Below are 18,731 nucleotides of genomic sequence, written 5' to 3' on the forward strand. Positions count from 1 at the left end.
CTTGTAAAGACTCGGGTTCCTAAAAAGATGTGTATTTTTGAATGATTATTTTACATGCATATTTATGACGTTATAAAAAGTTCCCGAAAAAAAGTAACTCAAAATTTGATTTCTAAGTCGAGATATACATTACTTTAATCATTATCTTTTGAAATTTAAAAAATTTATATCTAATTATTCTCATTTAAAAAAATTCTATAATTTGGTAAAGAAATATTTCATAGTATTCTAAACACGTACGTAAAAACTTATTCAAAAATTTAAAAGTTTAAGAGTAACTAAATAGTTTTCAAAATTTTTAAAAATAGCAAACACTAAAACTACATACATAAAATTTTTGTAAGGACTAAAATATGTCTTTTTTTTATAGGGACTAAAAATAAATTTTGAAATATTTATATGGACCAAAAATGTACTTAACCGTTAAATTGAATAAAACAAATAATAATAAATAAGTAAAATGAAAATAGTATCCTTAAAATTTTGGCTGGAAAATTTCATCTTATTATTTTTACTCTAACGTTCTCTCTTCCAATTACATTTTTAATGCTCCTCTTATTTTCTTTCATCTTCTCTAATCTTTCACTCCTTTTTTTCTATTTTATTATAATTTTTTAATATTGTTTTAATTTACTATTATATATTTTTTATTCTATTTTTATATAATCTTATTTTATTTTATTTTTGTATATTAAATGAAAAGTTATTGTCCAAATATGGTGAGTTTTATTATTTGATAACACGTAAATGATTAAATACAAAGTTATGTTTTCATTTATATGTGTATGTATGGTTCAATATTTTTTTTTGTTAAAAAAACAAACCAATCCAAACCGCATTGATTTGGTTTAATTTCTAAAAGCTAATCAAACCAAAAATAACCTCACACTTTTATCTCTTTCGGTTCGGATGACTTTTTACGTTAAAACTGCTCAAACTACACCGCAAACACCCCTATCTATAACATCATAACAGTGAAGAAAAATAATGACGTTGAGATTCTTTCGAGTCGAAGCAAAGCAATTTATATTGGTTACTAAAGTTAGTAAATGATTTAACTATTAATTCACTAATAATTTTTATTAATTTAAAAATACTAGTGTGTGGTAGTGGTAATGGAAGTTTAAAATTTTGTAACGTAGTGGTTCTAACAGAATCCCCCATTTAAATTTAATTAATTGAAAATAATTATTAAATTTATCGTATCATTTATTTAGTACATTTAAAGTCATGGATGCAAGACAATTGACAATAAAATATATAAGGAATGGAATTTAAAATGAAATACGATTAGTTGGTGGAAGGTTACTTAAAAAAATAGAAATTCCATTAACTATTATTTTTTATTAATCATTAATAATTAATTAATCATTCATATAAAAAAATAGAATAAATAAAATATATAAATTAATTTTTAAAAAATTGGATGTTGGTGTGTTTATTAAATTTAAAAGAGTTTTTAAATATATTGAGAGTGATGTCGTGCAACATTTGTGAATAATGTTTTTATAATTTTTAAATAAAAACAATTTGTTTTCTTTAAATTTTGAAGATATCATTTTTATTTAATTCAAATATTCAATAGTCCAATAATTAAACTTATTTATATAATATTCATCCACCATTATTATTAATAAAGGATTAGTAAAATTAATTCAAAATTATAGCACAATAAAACTCTCCAATTAACACCAATTAATTTAAAATAATGATTCAATTTAATCCACATATAATAATAAACTAGTGGGATATCCGTACGTTTGCATAAGGACTGATACGGTAAGTGTATTTGTTTTCAAAATGTTATAAAAAAAAATTAAATTAATTTAACCAACAAATTTTATTGTTTTAAAAATAATAATAAATTTGTGCCTATATTTTTCTTGTATATATAAAAATTTTAAATGAACAATTTATTTTTTTCTGATATAAACATAATTTTTATTTTGCATTATTTAAAAAAATATTGTTCAATATCTTAATGTTCCGTTATTATTAACTATTATGAATCAATGAAAAAAATTTATATTTACTAACTACATAAATAATAAAAAAAAACATATTTATATTGTTGATAGGTAGTTGTAGTCTATTGTCATACTTAATTTATTAATAATATTAATTATGATTTATATATGGTTATACTAAATACCTTGAAAAGATTTATATATATTTTTTAGCAAAAGAAAGATAATGACATAACAAATGGCAAGTGCTAGTAGGGGTAGCAATTGGTAGGATATAGGTAGGGTACTATAGTACTCGGTCCCATACATGTAGTTTGAAAAATCTCCGTACTCGAGTCCATATACGCGTGGACACCTACGTTTGGGCATGTTCCCGTGTCCTATGTACCCATACTCGTTTAGCCGCATTTATAATAAAAATTCATGATCAATTATAATTTATTTTCTGATTTTAAGTTTATTTAACAACATTTATAAAAAATTCAAGATCTTATAGTTGAGTTAAGAAATTAACAACGGTTTGTATTAAAATGCCTACAAATCTAATAGTGATGTATTTAATAAAATTGATAAGCATATTAATAACCAATCGTTAGTTAGTTTGGTGGTGATTGGCGCTGAACTTGGTAGGGAGGACCACGGTTCGATTCTCCGCAACTGCGATCGAGAGGGGGCTGGAACCAACTTTTAACGTGACAATAAAATAACCATTTAATTAATTTTTAAAAAAAGAAATAAGACATGATGAAAAATAACCATTTAATTAATTTTTAAAAAAAGAAATAAGACATGATGAAATAGGAAAAGGCAAGTGAGAACCACAAAATCTCTTCTTCTTTTTCCAATCCCGTCGTTTTCTTTCACCACTTTTTTTTACTTTCAAGTGATGCTGCTATAGCACAACATCAGGTGAGAATTCATGTTAACGACGAAGAGGATGAAAAAACTGCAAGAAAAATGGCCATTGTAGGACTTTGGTACATTCAATGGCATGATATGGATCGACCATCAATGCAAATGGTGGTTCAAATGTTGGAGGGAAAGGAAGACAAAACAGTAAACACCAATACCTCCCACCAATAACTCCAATGTGCATGGTTGAAATAACACTTATTATATACCACTGAAATCACTTACAATAAATTTCAAATAAGTTAACTAAAATACAAATAAGTTAAAACTAAAAATCACATCCATATATGATTGTGATTCCATCTTAGAAAGATCAATGCTCCCTTATGAACAAATGTTTCAAATACTTAGAAAGATAATGAATGATGAACATAAAAGCGATTCCTGGAAGCAGCCAAGGTAATCCAGAATATAAATCACCACTTTCTTAATAAGCCAGCTCCTTAGGTGTTGGCTGAGAATCACTTTTGGATGGTGTTGCTACTAGCTGAGTCTGAGCTGCTTCACCTTTTGCTTCTGCTTTATTGTGAATAGATTGTGCTATTGCTTCTGCTTTTTTGGCTTGAGTTATAGACATTGGTTGAAAAATATTGTGGTTTATTGAACAACCCCGCTATTTTCATAGGATTTTGGAGAGAAATATATAATGTATTGGACTAACTAAATATTGCAAAACAATCACTAGAAGATTTGTAAATAACTCTTGAATTGAACACTGCATGGAACCAAACCTCGTGTAGGAGATTGAACAAAACTATGTATAGTTGGTTGGCATGTCATTAAAATAATAATGAAATTGAAAACAATCCATTGAACAACAACATTCACCAAAAAGAGCAGGTCAGTGATTTATTACATTTGAGAACATGAATGTCAAATTAATAAACATATAAGATCCTCAGTTTTTGTAGTGTTTGATTTGATATTAATGATGTAACCAAAATTTCAAAATAATTATTCTCGTTCATGTTATAGGTGAAGTCTAGGGTGAGGGCTCAATTAACTCCCTCACCGATGAAGCTTAAAATAATACCGTTAGATTTAATCGGTGGTCCCAAATTTATAAAACTAAATATGAGAACACATGCATATCTCACAGCTAATCATATCTCACTTCTATTTCGGAAACAATACGCCACTTCTATCTCTAGAACAGTAACTGCATTTCATTAAAATTATAAGTTGAATCAAAGACAAATTTACTGTAGTTAATGAAAATTGCATCATAACTCCATTAAATTACCCCATCAAAATGTTCTTTTAAATTCTTTAAACCTCTGATCTAGAAACTTCACCTCTGATAATGGGTGAAAAGTTTGAGAAAAATATTATTGGAGTCTAGCACTTAAAAAACCCTTTTTCGTTTTGTTTTAGAATTTAATTTAGAAGGAGAATCACTGCTAGTGAAAGAAAAACAAAACAGTGAGAAAATACGAAATCAACTTCTAGGTTAATGATTGAATGTAATAGCAGTAAGTAGTCAAGTAGATAAGAGTTTCATAAACTGAAGATGGTTTCATGAATATCTTGCTCTTGTTAATCACAGCAGAAGCCAGGAAGTCAGAAATTCTCTCGAGTCAAAATCAGATCTATTTTTTTGGCCTTTTTGACTGTTGCTTGTGGGTTAAAGAGTAATATATTATATATGCATTCTTCTCTGGGTGGAAATGAGAATATAATTTAAGCACTTCATTCAATCTAAATAACTCTATGTTTCTAAATACCAGGAAACCTCTGTTTCTAAAGAGAAGGAAAATGGAAAAGCAATTGCAACTATTGTTTTTGTTGAGTCTCACCATAGTACCAATAGTACCACTGCCAACCGTGTTTACATTAATTAATTAACATCATGAGTTCTATTCTTTTCATCCTAAACACTGAATTAAGAGGATAAAGACGATGATTACATTATTTGTCCAAAAAAATTGATTGTAGAAAATTTCTTCTGAGAATTTGGTTGAATGAAAAAAAGATATGCGGCAAGATAAAAGGAGTTCGGGATAGTATTGCTTGTGGAAAGGTATTGTGCTCTCATTTTCTTTTTCACCAAATTTTGCCCGTTGATTAAATCTAATGCTATTTTTTTATGTGCTACACCGGTGAGGGACTTAATTGAGCCCTCACCCTAGACTTCACCCATGTTATATACCTAATTTTCAAAAAAACATATCTAAGAAAACTCAGCATTTAAATTAAGAATGATATTTAATAACTAAAAATAATGCTATAATTAATTTCATAAAGAGAAAAACTCTAGTTTCAGAATCCTGTTTGAGACTGTATTGCAAACGCGACAATTTCTGAGGGCTTTCTTGCATGCAGCCTTTTTATCATTACAACCCTTAACTTCCTTTTCATGTCATCCAAGAGTAGAAATGAAGGATTGTAATCAAAAGTTCAGGGTATAACAGGAAGTTCAACCTTGTGAAAGGAATAGAAACTGGCCCTTCCTCCAGTGACCAGGCAAGTTTTCAATTGAACGGCGCAAAGCCACATTTTCTAAGAGCTTCAATTTTCTGTTCTAGACCTCAAGTCCGACTTCAAATCATTAATATTCAAGTCACCAAATAACTTATCAATGGAAACCTCGACTTTGGAAACCATTTCTACTAATTGTTTGTGTTCTTTTAATGAAACTGTCTTGCACGAATGAAAGGTTGCCCTGAATGCTGCAACATTGATTCAAAGCAGGCTCGAAACGTCAATAGAAACATTCAGCCTCAGGATACATATTACTTGATGCGATAGAATTCAAATGCGAAGGAGCTGCGACCAACTGATAATCCACTCAATCAATCATTCAAACAACTCCTCAATCGAATCGAACCTCCCCTGGACCCGACCAATGACACCTAATTCAAAATTAACCTGTTGATTTGAACTCTGCATATTGATACTTTGACTCAGACTTTGGTTTCTCATAATTAACAGCCGCACGCACCAGGACATGCCCACTGATTCAAACACCATTGAGATAAGTAAAGAATGTAATTATTACCAGATTTTTAATGGTTGTAATTAGTGGCTGCTACAATTCTTATTGTTAAAATCAAAGAAAGCCATTTACTGATTTTTAAACAATTATTACCAGATTAATATCTCCACTGAGAGTTCCCACTGACATCCATTAATCTAGATTGTCTATTCTGCATATCTAGTTCCAGCTGCTACAAATAAGTATTTTTCTACATAACCAATGAAATCATTAGAAGCTAATAAAACAATTATTAAACCACCATGACAGCAAAGTAATTGGAAAAAGTGAATACCTGAGCATTAGTTTTGGAAGCTGATTATATAACTACAAAGCAAGATTTGAAGCTCAGCAGCTTTCAATCCAGATAATCCAAATATAATCCTTAAACTATGTGCCGCTTGCTTTGTTCCACAACATAACAACAAATGAGGAAGTAGTAGTTAAAGGTAGCAGAACTATGAAATATAAATTAATACTTCAAAAGCAGTGCAAAACAAAACGTAAATTCAAAAGCAGTTCCTGAATTTCAGCACTAAATCCAAGCTCCAAATAACGATCATCTTCATCAAGGATTAAAATAATAATATCAACCAAACTCACCGATATCACTACAGACACATTCACCCACAAAGATACATCAGTTCATGTAATCCATTTCATATACTCATCAAAATCAACAAAAAAATGCTTACTAGTAAATGGAAGATCCATCTTCAATCCAATATGCTCTAAAAGCTTACTAATAACTGCTTATAGAGATGGTAATGCAATGGTTTGTATTGCAGAACTGGTCATTTGCTAATTTCTGGAAAACTGCAAGTTCAACATCGACTATCTTTTCAATAGAAAGTCTTAAGAAAACACCTCAAGGTTTATCCTTATTTTTCCTGTAAAACATAAAAGCATTTCTTCACCTGATTGATTCTCAACAACTAATATGTACTGAGCAACACTTACATATCTACGAAGAATAGTTAAGCATGGTTATCCTCGACTTTTGTCACTTTTTATATAAGTTAATATGTAGAGAATGTAATCAGAAGGAAACTAAACAAAGGATGTGTATTGACCCAGAAAAATGGATACCATAAATTAGTCTGCATGTAATTTAAAAGGTAACTATAAGTTACTACATTAAGATTAGTTCTTAGATCTTACCGTGTTTGGAGAACTGATGCAGTCAAATATCTTTTTTTCTTGGATGAATCTTATCCAGCCCATAACTAACTTGTAGCAGAAATAAAATTTGATCCATAAGTCTTATTAGTCTTATTTGAATAGGAGTTAAACACCATCAGCCTTGAAAAAAGTTATTAATAATTGTTAATGCAGCAAAGATACAAATTTAGATGACTGAATCCCACATATGATAGCCCCATTAATCGTCCACAGCAATATTAACGGCAAAAATTAGGTTTACGCAACAGATATCACAAGGCGCAAGTGGTGAATTTTCTTTTTCTTCATCCAAAAACAAACTACTGCAGGTCTTATTCCCGACTTTGTATCCACCAATGTCTGATTTATATTGTGGCTGGTGTTTTAATTCTAACTGATGAAGAAGTCCATCAGCCATAGCAACAGGACTCATATTGCCTACAATGCAGAACAACCTTGTATGTTATGTGGCACTATAATAACTACAAGTTTTCTAAATAACATTTTTTAATGTTCAACATTCAAAAGCCCTTTCATTTTCTGAATGATAACATTTTTTAATGTTCAACATTCAAAAGCCCTTTCATTTTCTGAATGATCAAACTAATTAACAGTATGATGATAAATGAAATAAGAAGAGAGGAAAGAGACATACCAGGAAGACCACAAGGAATAGTCCAACTGAAAGAAGCAAGAAATCAACAATGTTCGCGTCTGGGAAGAATTCTTTGACGTAGCATTCAACCGCAAGCTTGCTTTTAAATCTACCGCTAGCAAGACGATGAGGAATATATATATATATATATATATATATATATATATATATATATATATATATATATATATATATATATATATATATATATATATATATATATATATATATATATATATATATATATATATATTGTTCCCAATAGTTACCGTTAGATGAAATCCTCTTACTTTCTTAAGTTTCAGACGTTGTGAATCTTCCATAAAAGCTGAAGCAATATAAATATAGACTTATAATACTAAACTATTAAGCATACTTCAATTACAGGTGTCACGGATAGAGAACCAACCTGTGCTGGATTCAAATTACCCCCATGGCTGTTGCAATGTTGCAACCTCCCACATGATTACCCCAAAGCTGTATAGAATACTTCTCATTTGATGGCTCGTCATGAAGAACTTATAGAGCCAGACACTTTTGATCTTTGGCTTAAGCAGATCTTTGGCGGTCTCAATTCGGCCCTTTGACAATTTAACATCGGACCACAATTCGCATGATGTGTCATTATACACATATAAACATAGCCTGTAACAGTTCGGAAACTCTTTTGAGTTCATAGGCCTCTTTTCCGATAATCACCTCATGTTTTGGTTTGCTGTTACCAAAATAACATCTAACCAACAAAAAAATTCAGACCATGAGGAAACACATATCATATGCATTAAGCTAATAAACACTCAAAAGAAATTGATGCTGAAAGTTTCCAAGATACCTATTGAGCCAAAAGTCTACAAAGACAGAAAATTTGTATTGTTGAACATAAACTATAAAATCCAATCTATACAACAAAAATCAAAAGAATCAAAGCTTATGAAATTGAAGAGAAACTAAATGAAAACAAACCATATTATGACTCTGATAAATAAGAATGGCAGTATTCGACCTAATTCAAATCCAAAATCAAAAGTAGCATAGTTAAGCACAAAAATTCAAAAAAAAAAAAGGATTAAGAACAAACACATAAATCTTAATTAACTCAAAGATAAAAGGCAAGGATAGACGATGGCTATGTATGCTGAGGGCTCTCACCTGAACAACAGCCTTTTCACCATCAACCTCAAGAACTTGTCCACGCCTAGTAGTTCCATCTCCTAGACGAATATTGACAATCTCTTGATATTTGGGTCCCTAATGTAGTTGATCAGAGTAAAATTTAGTCACGCCATACATAAATTAGTCACATTAAGAACATCAAAAGATCATACTATTCAATAAGAATATCAGCAAGCATAATGGCAATGTTACCTTAACTTTCTCAAGAATGACCAATGGTTCAGCAACTCCAGATACAGTTTTGTATTCTGCAACATCAATGAACATAAATAATTTATGGTGAAACTAAATTACAACAGAACGAATACTATGAATCACCAATGTATGGTTTATACACAGCCTCGGAGAATCAAATCCCAATAGAAAATTAAACAGACAGTTAAACCAAATAGATGCATACCCATTCCTATCTCCAAGGTGCCATCGTCAATTTCGTTAGCGTCTTGAGCCACACCCATCTTAGAACTTTACACAATCAAATAAAAGAAGAGTGCAAGAGTCAATACATACCAAATCAAAAACACAAATAAGAAGCGCGACTAAGGCAGCACGAATTCCACCAATAATTAAAACAGCGCAAAACATTCCTTCATTCTAAGAAAATTGGGTTTAAGGGTTTACTTGAGAAAATTGGATTTCAGCACGGACCTAGTTTGATCTTCCTGGAATTTTAAATCCCCTTGCCACGCACACTCAAATGGTGGCACCGTCAAGAACTTCTCCACCATCTTTAATTATTCTATAACAAATCAAAATAGGGTCAAGATATTCCAAACGTAATCACGTCAATGGAAATTCACGAAGAAAAGTGATTGGTTTTAAAAAAAAATAGAAGACATAAGAGAGGAAGTTGAAGATGGAAGAGAAACCATGAGGGACGGTTCTTGAAGTTGGAAGAGAAACTATCATAAACAAAGACGTGCGTTGAATAATTTTGGAATTTTGTTTTTACACTAAAACAGAATGCTTAATTGTTAACCTAACCACGTGGCATTGTTATGGACTAATAAGGGTAATTATGGATTTTAAACAGCACTTACTTTTCTTATATGATAGATAATTTGTGAGAGAAATAGAAACAGTGTGGAACTGTGGATACAAAACACCATCAGGTCATGAAAACCCAATGCCTTGTTTTTTTTAATAATAGTTTCTTCTTTTCGTGAATTATACAGGTTTGTGCCACTTTTGTAGCAGCAGTCCCGGTCCCAGTTGTGGATAAAACAAAAATTACACTCTGCTATGAAAACTTGGTAGCTTGGCTCCAAAACAATCAAATGAAGAACCTAAACCTTCAACCTACAATTCTTGGATGATGCATTCACCGGATACCTGATCTTGAAAGGCACGGCACGACAGGCACGGCAGCCACACTTTAACTGTACCACGCAGAATAATCTAAAACCAACCAGTTCCTACGGCAGTAATTGACAGGGATAGCGACATACCTGGTCCTCGGAATCACCTTCTCCGCCTCAACTCGAATGAACATTTTTACGCTATCTGACCAAAGAGACTGTCTACACAGTGAGTCAAACATACGACTAGGATTGCAAACAACAGTATGTACACCAGTTTGGAGAATACGATAATCCTCTCACCCTCTAATGATACCTACTCAAGCATAAACTTTAATATCAAGGTAATCACCAAGATTTATTATAACCTTCTCAATATACTATGTAAGTTTCCTTATTGGTGCCAAAACCATTCTGCTTTCCTTATACCAGATTTTCTAATACTCATAGATTTGAAAGCTGAAATATCAATTTCTAAAACTCCTGCTGTTACTTTGACCCAACCGACGCCGAATTCAATCTACATCCTTTGCAATCCATTCAATGATGAATTTCATGGGTATATTCCACTGCTTCGACAACGATAATCCATGTCTCTTCCATCACGATTCCTGTCCCATTCATCCCTATCATAACTCAAGCTGCCGCTTTTCCTGTAATCCTTGCCATTGTAATCAGCATGGTGACTACAAATAGTTTGACACCATTTGATAAAAAATTCTACAAAGTCAATCAAGAATGTCGAAACACCACTGGCTATGCACAAATGTGAAGCTCCTCGACTCACTGGTTCTGACAAACAAGTGAAAACCTCAACAAATGAAATAAACAATTAATGAAATAGTGAAAAGAAAAAAAAACTTCTATCTTTGAGGACGAAGATATCAACAACTTTGGAGTATTTGTAAAATAAGGAAATATGCCGTCGGCAGTTCCCAGCACGAGTATACCAATATGGATGACCATGAGAAGCCATAGAACAAGGATAGTTTCGAAATAGATGCCATATGTAAGCTCATCCAACAAACATTAATCACTAAAGCAAATTTATTTTTAAGGCAAAATAAAACAAGGTTTTGTTTGGTTTCAGAAAACATTATTAGATGTGTAGGGGCTACCGAACTTTTGCCAAAAAAATCATAATCAAGTTGATGTTAAAATCATTTGATAATATACCTAAATGCTCTTCCCAGCAATCATTATAGCACCAAAATTACAGTTTCGCCTCAGAAAAAACCATCAATATTAAACATTAGTCGCAATCACACAGACCAATCTCAAAAGAAAAAACTAAAAAATCATGGAACAGAATCACTTTCCACTAGCTCAACCAAGCTTAAACATGAAATACATGAAACAAGCAGACTTTCCACCAGAAGCATCTGGATCAATACAACAGTAGTAAGGCCACTATAAGTGATATTTTCACGAATTTGTACACAAATTCAGCAGCATGAAAAAGCTTTGTGCAGTCCTTAACTCCACAACCATAAAACAATTTATTCAAAACCAACACATAAAAAAACAAACAACAATAATAATAAAGACATAATCTAACCTTTGAAACCAATATCATATTTCAATACAGCAAAGCAATAATTACTCCAATCAAGCATATCCAAAAAACACTAATTACTAAAGCAATTTTTTAAGGTAAAAAATAAACAAGGATATGTTTGGTTTCAGAAAACACACTTTCAGAAAATACGTTCCCAAATCAAAACTTCATTTTTATGGCATATAAGCTATTTTGAGCAGTGTATGTAAAAACGAGAGTCAACTCGTAAAAACGGACGAGTTTCCGTCCCTGAAACATGCTGCCATGTTGCGTCTATGTTGAAATCGGAAGCATAGAACACGGTGGATAATCCAATTCCTTTTTAACCACACTTTTCCTATTCCTTAAAAACTCTAATAAAAACATAAATATAAGCGCGATTATTTCTTTTTCTTTTCCTTTTGGTTATGATTTAGAACTTATTTTTTTTTATATATGATTATTTTTTACATGTGTATAAAATTATGCATATATAAATATATTTTTTATCAGTAGTAGAAACTTACGTTCCGTGTTACGATTCTCGAGTTACGTTTTTTCAATCCTCTACCGTTTTCGTGTAAACTCTAGAGTTTTTAAACATTGATTTTGAGGAACCAATTTCAAAGACAACATTATAAAAATAAACAAATTATAGAATTCAAAGTAGAGATACCTCAGGACAAGGAGACCCAATTTTATCGCCATCGAAGTGTTCACTAGCGTCATCATCATACTCGCTGTAGAAATCGTGGAGGGGCCTCCACAGGGAGAACAAGGCTTTTAAGGGGAATATCAGAAACTCTTGAAAACAAAAATATTGCTGCATCCAACAACTGGAAAAATATACGTGTTCCTGCAGAAAAGAAATTTCCTATGCTGCAGAGTTTATAAAAGTCAGCTATGTCAATAGAACGTTGCTTGCGGAAAAGTCAGTTAGTAGATAAGATTATTATATGATTTCCAAGAGTTTGTATAAAGATCAAAAAGATTATTAAATAATATATGAAACTTCCTCGAATATCAACCAAGAGAAGATGAACAAACGAGACGAAGATGTAAATATTAGTCTTATTAAAAAAAGGATGAAACCAATTTGAATGATGCTCAAATAAAAATTAAAAAGTATGAATTCAAACTAATTAAAACTAATAAAATAAGATTAAAATCTAAAAAATAATGCAAAAATTTAGTAGTTCCATGACATTGTGAGTTGAAGAATTTAGTACATTTTATCAAAAGATAAATAAATAAAAAAATAAATAAAAAAACTATTCAAAATATTACATCAATGCAATCAATCGCATATAACACGAAATAAATAAAAGCAATGAATCGTATATAACACGAAATGCAGGGTTATATATAAATGATATGATCATTTACGTGAAAGGATTGAGTAAAATGAGAAAGAGAATAACAATTTCATCTCTATTTTCACACTGCAAACAACCACTACTAATATTTATCGTTTCACAAAATAATGCAATTTATCAAAATATTTATTTGTCTTTGATTGATACATAGGATAAAGAAACAGAGACTGTAAAAAGAAATGAATGAGTAAAATCTAATCTAATACTTCAAATTATCAAATTGCTATATCCATAAACTATCCATTAAGTTCCAGAGATAGGATCTACTTGCAGCTTTTTCAGGAGACTTTAATCCCATATATTTAGATTGAATCTTCAATCCCATATATTTAGATTGAACCTCTTCCAAAGTTAAATCAGAAAACTGATTTAAACCAATTGTGTAGCTCTTCTTACCAGCTTTATTAAAAGCCTCAATGTATTCCAACCCCTTTTTAAATATTTGTAGGCGTTTTTCCCTCTCAGAACTATTTGCGTATGTGATTCTATACTTTACCATCCATTGTTGGTGTGCTTTAACAACATCTGATTCATACAACGGTCGAGAAAAGGTTGGGTATGCAAATGCCCACAAGAAGATGATGCAAACACCAATAAAATACTTCATGATTGAGGTTCTATAAAAAAAAATCAAAGAATTAGCTACCAATATTATGACATTATTATGGGGACTAATACACAAAGATTAAGCATCTGTATCAGACAACTTTTCATCATAAATTCAAGAAAACCACATACATCCAAACAAACAAGAAATATCTTATTCAATAATTTTAGAACGAGTGACAAATACCATATAGTATCAGTATTGTTTCATGAAAACCTCAACATTGAAATTTTGTTACATTTTCTTTAGCAGTCTTCAATTTGTCAATCAAATGGTTTCGCATCCTACTTAAACATTGTTATGCGCGTTTAGTATCAGTAGTATAGATTGAAACAAAATATCTTATTCAGTAACTTTTGAGCGAAAGACAAATAACATGTAACACATATATGGGATCTAAATTAACAAACATGAATCTATACTATAAAACTCAAAAACAATAACAGAAACCCTAATTTTGAACGAGAGAGAGAGAGAGAGAGAATTCACCTTTCTGATGAGGGAGTAGTCAAAAGACGGAGAATTCACCTTTCTGATGAGGGAGTAGTCAAAAGACGGTGAGATAGGGCAGGCGACAGACAACGGAGCGAATCAAGAAAGGGAAAAAGGAGAGAAACTTATAGTGAACGTGTGAGTAGAAAAAGAGAGAAAGGAGAGAAATTTATAGTGAACGTGAGTGTGAGTAGAAAAAGGGAAAAAGGAGAGAAATTTATAGCGAAGAATATTTGATTTTTTTATCCCTCATTTAAAATATTTGATTTTTTTTAAATATTTGATTTTTTTTTATTGAGATGAAATTTATAGCCAAGATATTTGATTTTTTTATCCCTCATTTAAAATATTTGATTTTTTAAAATATTTGATTTTTTTTTATTTGAGATGAAATTTATAGCGAAATTTTTTTTATCCCTCGTTTAAAATATTTTATTTTTTTAAATATTTGATTTTTTTAGATGAAATTTATAGCAAAGATATTTGATTTTTTTATCCCTCATTTAAAATATTTGATTTTTTAAAATATTTGATTTTTTTTATTTGAGATCAATTTTTAATGATGTGACATGTGAAGATATGTTATTGCCATATTTCCCAAATCTAAATTTACTTATTCCAAATTTTGATTTATTTTTTTAAATATAAATAAAATAAACTTAAATAAATAAAAATCATATTTATCATCTTTGAATTTTACCTAAAGATTCCTCTTAAACACACTCAAAATCACCCAAGAAAATCTTAAAAACACAATATGAATCTTATATTTTCTTCCAATTTTATTATTTTAATTTTTTTTTAAAACAAAATTTAAAAAATCAAATATATAAAACAAGGATAGTTTTGAAATAGATGCCATATGTAAGTTCATCCGACAAACATTAATCACTAAAGCAAATTTATTTTTAAGGCAAAATAAAACAAGGTTTTGTTTGGTTTTAGAAAACATTATTAGATGTGTGGGTGCTACCGAACTTTTACCAAAAAATCATAATCAAGTTGATGTTAAAATCATTTGACAAATTTTACCATGGTAACTATTTTAAATAAATTTTACTATTGTTATAATATTTTAATAATTGTGACCTCTTTTGAATATTGGAAAACTATAAATTTTAATCTTATTATATATTTAATTTTTTTCTGATATAAAGTTATTATTCTTGCAAATAGCATATAGAAAAAAATTCATTCTTGCTAGAATAATATTTTTTTTTTGGAGAATATATAAACTTTTATTCCTCAAAAAAACAGTTGATACATAACCGATCCAACAGGATCCAAACAATTAATCCACCTCATACAACCAAAAACTAGTTAATACTCATATTGCCAACATTAACATGTCCTCTGGGGTATTTAGATAAGCTACTCCTAGTAACTATGTTTGTCTTGATATTAGAGATAGTCTCACTACCCATATTAAAGTGGTTGAAGATGCAATCATTCCTAGCTTTCCATATGAAATAAACAGTTTATGCAGTCGCCACTTTAAGAAGTTGATGTCTCCAACCTTTTCTCTTGCTTTCGTGTGTCAGCCACTCCTTTTCAATACTCCACTAATTAGGTGTTCACGCATAACCAATCCAATGTAAGATGGTTCTCCAAGTGTTATTTGTTTTCCTGCAAGCAAAAAACAGGTGATCTACTGTTTCCTCTTCACAGCAGAATGCACAATTGTTGTCCAGCTTTACCCCAAATCGTATAAGTCTATCCTTTGTGGATAGTCTATCCATGAAGAGGAGCCATATTTTGAATCTTGCTCGAGCCCTAGCAATATTGGAATAGAACATATTCTTCCAAACAACATGTTCTTTCTCCCCACGAAGAACATGATACCAACTTGCGGTGTTGAATTTACCATGTTGCATAGTTTGTTCCCAAGCTTGCCTATCTTCAATTAATTTCTTGTTCTTTAGGATCTGTTTAAGAATCCATGAGCAATTGGTAGGTGTTCTGGCCTGGGCCGAGCAGGCCCAACTCCTCTCACTAGCCGAGCAGGCCCAATTCATTGGGCCCATTTACTGGGTAACCGTCAAGGAGTTATCCACGCGCGAAGACCACGCGTCACGCAGCGGGGGATTCGGTCAACCACCTCCAAACCCTACGCTATGATCATCCAGAACGTGGGTCACCTGCTGACTCAGCCCTAGCACAAGGACGTTCTGGCAGTTTCCTAGCACGTGGGCCTCCAATTAGATTTGGCCCAATTAGGAAACCTTGGCCCAGCGCTGGGGGCTATAAAAACACTCTCTCACCAGAGGGTCAGGTATTCTATTCTATTCACTCTCAACCCTCATTCTCTGATAGCTACTAACTTAAGCATCGGAGAACCTTGCAGGTACCCCTCCCATCTTGCTCTCCAAGCCAGATTCTGCTGCCTTGACGATTCTTCTGATCAGGTACGATCAGTGGCGCCGTCTGTGGGAACAAGTCGGTCATCCAAGAAATCCTACCCAGGCCAAGCATAGGCGAAAACGCGCGGGCTCTACAAATATTCGCTATCGGGGACGACCATTGCTGGATGACCCTAGTATATAACTTCCTCACGAAAGACGAACTTCCCGCTGAGGCAAAGGAAGCTTCGGCGATTAAAAGACGAGCCTGTTCGTATACTATCATCGAAAACAAACTGTACCGACGAGGCTTCTCCATCCCTCTCCTCAAATGCGTCGACGCTTCGCAAGCACTAGAGGTACTCCAAGAGCTTCACGAAGGAATCAATGGCCAACACCTCGGCGGACGATCACTGGCGAGGAAAGCCCTCAGAGTCGGCTACTATTGGCCGACCATGCAGCAAGATGCCAAAAAATACGTCCAGAAATGCGATAAATGTCAGCGACACGCTGACATGCACCTGGCGCCCCCGAACGAGCTCAAATCTCTCTCCTCGCCTTGGCCTTTCTCCACATGGGGAATGGACCTCCTCGGACCTTTCCCGGTCGGGTCTTACCAAAATAAATACCTAGTGGTCGCTGTGGACTACTTCACGAAATGGATAGAAGCCGAAGCGCTCGCCAAAATCACGTCCCAAAACGTACTCCGCTTTTATAAGCGGAACATACTCGCTCGGTTTGGGGTGCCACAGGCGATCATAACCGATAACGGCACCCAGTTCACAGACAAAAAATTCCAAGAGTTCGTAACCAAACTCGGGACGAAACAACACTTCACTTCAGTCGAACACCCTCAAACGAACGGACAAGCTGAAGCCGCCAACCGGGTCATTCTCCGTGGACTAAAGAGAAGGTTGGGCGAGGCAAAAAAGGCTTGGGTCGAAGAGTTACACAGCGTCCTCTGGGCGTACAGGACAACCCCACACTCGACCACAGGCGAAACACCGTTCAGGTTAACCTATGGCACCGAAGCCGTTATCCCCGTGGAGATCCGAGAACCATCTCGTCGAACTGAGTCACCTCTCGAAGAGGAACTCAATGACGAAGCTATGAGAGAAGAGCTCGACATGGTCGAGGAAATCCGAACAGGATCCTCCCTCCGAGAAGCGAAACTGAAACAACAGATAGCCTTACGCCATAGCACTAAAGTTATCAAACGCGGGTTCGAAATCGGAGACTTGGTTCTCCGCAGAAACATGAAAGATTCGCGCGAGGGCAAACTAGCCCCAAACTGGGAAGGTCCGTACCGAGTATACGATAAAACCGAAAACGGTGCATATTACCTCGAAAACCTTCTCGGCGAAAAACTTGCTCGACCTTGGAACGCTGAAAAACTCAGACGCTACTACAGTTAGAAACAACCTAACGCTACCCGGCCGCTCGTAACGAACACGAGGAAAGGCTGGGCAAGGACTCGCGCCATGGTACACGCGTGTATGCTCCACGACAGCTTCAGTCGGATAACCCCTATCAGGAGGCAAAGCCGACTACGCGGCGGGCCTTACACACAGACCCTCCGCGGAAGTACCTGCACGGCAGAACCCCAGCTCGCGATGGGATCGTTCACGCCGCGAGCACCTGGCCCCGACCGCGGCCTCGAGCTCGCTTATAGCGCACACCTACTCTGCGCACCCGGACCGTTCCCCACACGCCCGGGCCATAAACCTCGGCCGAGCACAAACATAAATATTCAACGATAAACAGATAATCATAAATAAACATTGGAGCATAAAATGCAGAACAATATTAAAAACCGACCAAACTGGCCGGGGATATCCAAATATTACAAAAATTATCCGGGCATCGCCAACTAACTACTTTGGCACGCTGTTAGCTGAAGATTTCGTTTTATATTGTTTGTCCTTCGAAGGAGTTGAGAATCGAAGAAAAGATGGTTACTGATGGCCATCCCTTAAAAATGAAAGAATGGCTACTGATGGTCATGCCTCGAAGATACAGACTTCTAAGTTCGTTGAAGATAGTGAACACTGAAAGACTAATGAAAGCGTATGTCTTCGGGACTTAGACAAAATTTATAAAGTATATATTTAAGTGTTACTACTTAGCGTGTTTTCATAGTGTTTTTACACTGCCACGCGTCGAAGATGGACTCAGGCGGGAAGATTTGAAATTCGAAGACGGTTTCGTAACCGTTCAATAACAGATGGCTTCGCTGGAAG

At 33.5% G+C, this 18,731-nt stretch overlaps 1 long non-coding RNA gene across 1 annotated transcript; it reads right to left on the minus strand.

The window, feature by feature from the left end:
- Window positions 1–8,816: 8,816 nt before the first annotated feature.
- LOC131622638 (uncharacterized) lies at window positions 8,817–9,281 on the minus strand. Its single transcript, XR_009289962.1, has 3 exons — window positions 9,243–9,281; window positions 9,035–9,090; window positions 8,817–8,917 (listed from the first exon to the last, which is right to left on the minus strand). It is a non-coding gene; the product is annotated as an uncharacterized LOC131622638 (long non-coding RNA).
- Window positions 9,282–18,731: the final 9,450 nt, after the last annotated feature.

This window comes from Vicia villosa, linkage group LG1 (assembly GCF_029867415.1).
Source record: "Vicia villosa cultivar HV-30 ecotype Madison, WI linkage group LG1, Vvil1.0, whole genome shotgun sequence".
Classification (NCBI taxonomy): Eukaryota; Viridiplantae; Streptophyta; class Magnoliopsida; order Fabales; family Fabaceae; genus Vicia; species Vicia villosa.